Genomic DNA, 7,110 nt, shown 5'->3' with positions numbered 1-7,110 from the left:
TCGCTGTGTCTTTGTTTTGAAGTTGAAACCATCCTTTGAAGACATGTTTACCAAAGTCACCTTTTACCCTTATTCAATACAACTTTATTCATCCCCCCCAGGGAAATTCTGTCTATCTACTTATGCATTATCCTGATTTGATTACTACTAGTTCAGCAGTGTGGTTTCCATGCACACCAAGGGAAATGTACTGATTTCCATGTTCAACTCATGCATGGACCATTAGCTGCCCCTAGCCATAGCACAGCTAGCCACTGTGCTAAAACCTCATGTTAACATGGAAATATATTAGACTTGGCTCTAGTTAAGGTATCGTGCTCTTTTATATACAGTAGCTATTTCAAATTCATACATTCCAATGACTCATTACTTCACTGCAACAGTTGATTTCTGTAAAAGAGAATTCTGTCAACATAAATACATTAAAACAAACAAAACATGTTTTTTATTGTTTCTGATCACTGACAACGATGAGACAGCCGATAGGGAGGAGATCAGAGAACTGGCAGTGTGGTGCCAGGACAACAACCTCTCAATGTGAGCAAGACAAATGAGCTGATAGTGGACTATAAGAAAAGGAGGGACAAACAGGCATCCATTAACATCGACGGGTCTGAAGTGGAGCTGGTCGAGAGTTTCAAGTTCCTTGGTGTCCACGTCATCAACAAACTAACATGGTCCAAACACACCATGACAGTTGTGAAGAGGACAGGACAACACTTTTAACCCCTCAGGGAACTGAAAAGATTTGGCATGAGTCCCCAGTTCCACAAAGTAATACAGCTGCACCATCGAGAACATCCAGACAGGTTGCATTGCCTGACGGTGATCAAACAGACCAGTACATCACTGGGACCAAGCTTCCTGCCATCCAGGACCTATATACAGTTGAAGTCAGAAGTTTAAATGTCAGAAATTGTGAAAAACTGAGTTTAAATGTATTTGGCTAAGGCGTCTTAGCCAAATACATTTAAACTCAGTTTTTCACAATTTCTGATGATCACCACTTTATTTTAAGTATGTGAGATGTCAGAATAATAGTAGAATGATTATTTCTGCTTTTATTTATTTCATCACATTCCCAGTGGGTCAGAAGTTTACATACACTCAATTAGTATTTGGTAGCATTGCCTTTAAATTGTTTAATTTGGGTCAAATGTTCCGGGTAGCCGTCCACAAGCTTCCCACATTAAGTTGTGTGAATTTTGACCCACTCCTGACAGAGCTGGTGTAACTGAGTCAGGTTGTAGGCCTCCTTGCTCGCACATGCTTTTTCAGTTCTGCACACACATTTTCCTCACAAAGTAATTTGATTTTGTTGTCCTTAAGACATTTTGCCACAACTTTGGAAGTATGCTTGGCGTCATTGTCAATTTGGAAGACCCATTTGTGACCAAGCTTTAACTTCCTGACTGATGTCTTGAGATGTTGCTTCAATATATCCACATAATTTTCCTCCCTCGTGATGCCATCTATTTTGTGAAGTGCACCAGTCCCTCCTGCAGCAAAGCACCCCCACAACATGATGCTGCCACTCCCGTGCTTCACGGTTGGGATGGTGTTCTTCGGCTTGCAAGCGCCCCCTTTTTCCTCCAAAAATAACGATGGTCATTATGGCCAAAGAGTACTATTTTTGTTTCATCAGACCAGAGGACATTTCTCCAAAAAGTACAATCTTTGTCCGCAGCTACAAACCGTAGTCCGGCTTTTTTATGCCGGTTTTGGAGCAGTGGCTTCTTCCTTACTGAGCGACCTTTCAGGTTATGTCGATATAGGACTCGTTTTACTGTGGATATAGATACTTTTGTACCTGTTTCCTCCAGGATCTTCTCAAGGTCCTTTGCTGTTGTTCTGGGATTGATCTGCACTTATCGTACCAAAGTACATTCATCTCTAGGAGACAGAACGCTTCTCCTTCCTGAGCGGTATGAGGTCTGTGTGGTCCCATGGTGTTTATACTTGCGTACTATTGTTTGTACAGATGAACGTGGTACCTTCAGGCGTTTGGAAATTGCTCCCAAGGATGAACCAGACTTTTGGAGTTCTACAATTTATTTCTGAGGTCTTGGCTGATTTCTTTTGATTTTCCCATGATGTCAAGCAAAGAGGCACTGAGTTTGAAGGTAGGCCTTGAAATACATCTACATCTCCAATTGACTCAAATGATGTCAATTAGCCTATCACAATCTTCTAAAGCCATGGCATCATTTTCGGGAATTTTCCCAGCTGTTTATAGGCACAGCCAACTTAGTGTATTTAAAATTCTTACCCACTCCATTTGTGATACAGTGAATTATAAGTAAAATAATCTGTCTGTAAACACTTTTTGGAAAAGTGACTTCAGGGAACTAGGTGTTCTGAATTGTTCTTTACTATTTTGTGAGTTAACTTGGATGCTTTCTTAATTAGGAAACTTGAAATGCACGTTGTATTCTCTATAGGGGAATGTGCAAACAACAGGCAAATGTATATCTTTTAGGCACATTTATGAGGTAGGAAAAGGGTCCTCCTCAAGCCGGATTTCAGCATTTAGTGTTCTACGGTCCTCTGCTATACCAACTGAGCTATCGAATGTGGAGAACTGTGTATAAACTTGAAGTGTTTTGAATTCTTCTGTATGATTGGATTCGTACATCTAGACAATTCTTTAAGGAAACTGGAAATGCACATTTTATTCTCCATGGGGGGAGGTGCGAACGACAGGTAAAACCATTGTTTGGGGCGCATTGATGAGGCAGAAAAATGGTTCTCCTTTGAGCCGGATTTGAACCAGCGACCTAAGGATTTCAGCATGTGTCGTTCTACAGTCCTCTGCTCTACCAACTGAGCTATCGAAGGGACATGAAGAAAACTTTGGAGCAAAAGGTACATGTTTGAACCGTAGCATTGAGTTGAATCTTTTCTACCACATGTTGATCAACGTTGACCATTCAGCCATGGTGAGATTTCCGTTCATTGTGCAACCCGTCACAATGAATTTAGTAGGTTATCGCACATTTGTACCATTTCAAATTGTGAACCGATTTATACTGTAGTATCCTTCCCTGGTGGTCTAGTGGTCAGTTCCGGGTCAACTGTATCAATTTCACAGTATAACTTCACGTCCGTCCCCTCGCCCCAACCCGGGCGCGAACCAGGGACCCTCTGCACACATCAACAACAGTCACCCACGAAGCGTCGTTACCCATCGCTCCACAAAAGCCAAGGCCCTTGCAGAGCAAGAGGAACCACTACTTCAAGTCTCAGAGCAAGTGACATCACCAACTAAAAGGCTGCTAGCGCGCACCACCGCTACCTAGCTAGCCATTTCACATCGGTTACAGTGGCACTTCTCTCACATCAAGCGCAAAACAAGATGGGCAGAGTGCAAGTATCGAGAGACTCATTCACCTGCTTGAACGTACCTTAGAGAAGAGCATACCACCCGTTATGGTTTCACAGACACAGGCCAAGGCACCATCTTTCCCCACCCAGCCCTTCAGGCGTAGGGATTGCAGGGTTTGTGGCTCAACCGATCACTCCACTGTGATTCACTGTAGACATGAGAACCTTTGCCTCTGGTGCTTTTCCCCAGATCATTGGAAGTCAATTTGTCCAAACAGGGGGAACGCTATGCCAATCCCGGTGGTGAGAGATGCCCACCACAACAGCAGAGAAACTCTCCACAGCAGCAACCGTTAAACTGACACGCCCACAGGTGAAGGGGGAAAATGTGGGTGTTCAACTTTCTGCCCCCAAGAAATAATCTGATGATCTCGAGAAAACATGAGATTTTGTGCTCTGATGTGAAAGGAGAAAAAATTGTTATGCTAGGTTCACAAGAGGTTGAGGCTTTTTCAGATTTGTTTTACACCTCTATGTTTGTACATGGGAAAGTGCAGCTTAAGGGCATGCTTGACACTGGGTCTATGGCCTGTACATTGAGTGAACATACAGAGCAGAGACTTTTGGAAGCAGGTGTCCTTCCTCAGCATTATCAGCCTCCTACAAAGTTAGTGTGGTGTGGGGGGAAGAACACCTCAACAAAGTGTTTTTATGACTTGGAGATGCAAATCTATGGGATTGATGTTAAAGTGCCCACCCTAGTTGTTTCTGGACAGCGTGATGATCTCATCCTGGGATCGAATGTCATTAAGCATCTATTGCATGAAATGAAAGGCACTGACGAATACTGGAACCTCGTTCACAACATGGATGGCCAGATCCACTCACCAGAGGGTGAGCAGTTTCTGCATATGATGACAAGTGTCACAAGATGCAAGTCGATGGCAAGATTGGGACAGTGAAGCTCACTCAAGCTGTGACTCTTTCACCCAAGACTGAACACTTAGTTTGGGGTAAACTTCCTAAAAACGTGGCATTGACTCCAGGCAGCACTGTAATAGTCGAGCCTACCAGGTCAAAGGGCATGCCCAGAAACATACTTGTGGATAGAGTTATTACGCCCATGTGGGGAGATGGCTGCGTCCCTTTAAAGGTAGTAAACTGTTCTGACAAACATCTAAGATGTAACATGAAGCTGGCCGATGTGTCTACATGCTTGGCTGTTAAGGATGCAACAATCTTTCAGGACCTTCATGAAGTGAGGAAAAACCCCAATGGAATAGAAGCAGGATGACAATGGCAGCCACAACCTGAAACAAAAAGACTGTCTGATCTAGGATTAGGAGACATTGACATTGATGGATGTCAGGTAACTGACCAGTGGAAGGAGAAGCTTGTGAATTCCATCACAAATTATGAAGACATCTTCTCAAGGCATAATCTGGACTGCGGAGAAGCCAGGGTTTATGTTCACCGTGTCCACCTGGTTGATGACAGGCTGTTACGAATCCCTTTGGCCCGACAATCTAGGGGGGATGGTAATGGGACCCGTAACATAACTCATGCAAATTATAGTAGTGGCAAAGTAAGAGTGAGAACGAAATAACACAGACAACTTAATTACCGTCAAACACTCAGGGTTTATTTACAAACACACAGTAATGGAGGGAGCAGGAAAAGGGGCTGAGCTGGACCCAAGGAATGAAACAATAAGCATCCAAAAACACCCCTAAGCTAGACTAGCCTATTTCAACAACAGCTAACTAACCAAAAATACAGTGGGTGGTCCACCCAGTTCTAACTAGTGTATTTAACAAAGTATTCCTACGGGTAAAGTATGCCCATGGGCGACTTATCTGGTTACCCCCTTTTCCCACCATCAAACAAACACTCAAACGCCATCACCAAAACAATGCTCACAGGTGGGGACAAAGTGACATGTATCCTCTAAACCACACTAGAGATCTACAAACATATGGCATTTACAGAGAGATTTAGCTCTAGAGAACACAACTGACAGGGTTTTTAAACCAAGGGAAAGGAACTGTGATTGGGTAAGGGAAAAGGAACAGGTGTCTTCTGATTAGCGACTAATTGATGACTGATTGGGGAATGATGATTGTCACCTGTGAGTAGGGGAGAAGGAGAGCAAAGAAATACACACAGGATACACACAGAATACCTGTATCTGTAACACAGACCCATCCGGCTACCATACAGAAGATTTCCGCCATCTCATTATCTGAAGCTGAGGAAGGTATTGACAGATATAGAAGAAGTAGGTCTTGTACGCCAGTCGGTTAGTGAGTATACCTCCCCTTTGGACATGGTATGGAAGAAAGACGGGAGTCTGAGGTTATGCACTGACTTCAGGTGGATGAATGCACGAACGGTGAAGGACGCTGATCCCCTTCCTCATCAAGCAGATTGCCTCGCAGCCCTTGCTGGCAGTGCATTTTTCAGCTACATGGACTTGACCTCTGGATTTTATAACATTCCAGTTCATGAAGAGGACAAGAAGTACACAGCCTTTACCACACCGATGGGACTTTATGAGTACAATCGCATGCCACAAGGTCTGTGTAACAGCCCGGCCTCTTTCATGAGAATGATGTTAAGTATATTTGGGGACCTACATTTCTCAAATCTCCTTTGTTACCTAGATGACTTGTTGGTCTTTGCACCTACCGAGGAACAGGCTCTACAGCGACTTGACGTTGTGTTTAGCCGCCTAAGAGCCAACAATCTCAAACTAGCACCCAAGAAATGCCACTTCCTACGAAGAACAGTGAAATTCCTCGGACATATCATTAATGAGGACGGTGTGTCAGTGGATCCTGAGAAGGTGGAGGCCCTTGCCAAGATGAGTCAAACTCAGCTGATGGAGGCAGACAGATGCACTCCCTCTGCTCGGAGGCTGAAATCCTTCTTGGGTATGGTATTTTATTATCAGCACTTCATTCCTGACTGTTCCGCCATAGCCTGACCTTTGTTTGCACTCACTGGGGGTCAAAAGAGAAGAGGAAGAGATAGGAAGAAGGGCAACAGTGGGATTTTTTCCGGAAGCTGACGCTATCGGATTGGACTGAGGAGTGTGTCGTTGCATTCCAGAAGCTGAAGGATGCTCTTTTGAATTGTGTCTGATTTTGAGAGGCCGTTCATTCTCTTCACTGACGCTTCGTTGGATGGTCTCGGGGCTGTGCTTTGTCAAGTGCCTGAAGGTGAAGATAAAGCAAGGCCCATAGCATTCACGAGCAAGACCCTGAGTAAGTTGCAGAGAAGGTATCCGACACACAGACTTGAATTTCTAGCACTGAAATGGACTGTGTGTGAGAAATTCAGTCACTGGCTTAAGGGGCATGAGTTCACTGTCTGGACAGATGGTAACCCGTTAACGTATATCATGACAAAACCCAAGCTAGACGCTTGTGAGCAAAGATGGGTTGCCAATGTGGCACCGTACAACTTCGATTTGAAGCGTATCCCAGGCAGCAAGAAAACAGTAGCAGATGCACTGAGCAGTGATCCCCTTCGCAGTGACTGTCACGCAGAGAATGTTGAGGGAGTCCTACCTAGCACTTCTGAGGCTTTTGGGATGTTGAATGATGATGTCCAAGATGCCTTCTGTTGGGCTTCTTATTCCCAGGAGATAACCTCCTTGACCACTGCTGAAGTGAAGGCCATATGTCAGCTCCATATCGACTGGGAATGTTCAACGGAGATGCAAGCAATCCAGCTTGGTTCCAACACCCAACAGCTGCTTTCTCCTGGTATTGACACTTTGCC

At 44.3% G+C, this 7,110-nt stretch overlaps 1 non-coding gene across 1 annotated transcript; it reads right to left on the bottom strand.

Annotated features, from left to right (window-relative positions):
• Window positions 1–2,749: 2,749 nt before the first annotated feature.
• trnay-gua (transfer RNA tyrosine (anticodon GUA)) lies at window positions 2,750–2,838 on the bottom strand. The gene is given in 2 exon segments: window positions 2,750–2,785; window positions 2,802–2,838. It is a non-coding gene; the product is annotated as a tRNA-Tyr (tRNA).
• Window positions 2,839–7,110: the final 4,272 nt, after the last annotated feature.

Source organism: Salvelinus fontinalis, chromosome 42 (genome assembly GCF_029448725.1).
Source record: "Salvelinus fontinalis isolate EN_2023a chromosome 42, ASM2944872v1, whole genome shotgun sequence".
Taxonomy (NCBI): Eukaryota; Metazoa; Chordata; class Actinopteri; order Salmoniformes; family Salmonidae; genus Salvelinus; species Salvelinus fontinalis.
This window is presented reverse-complemented; position numbering and strand designations above follow the sequence as displayed.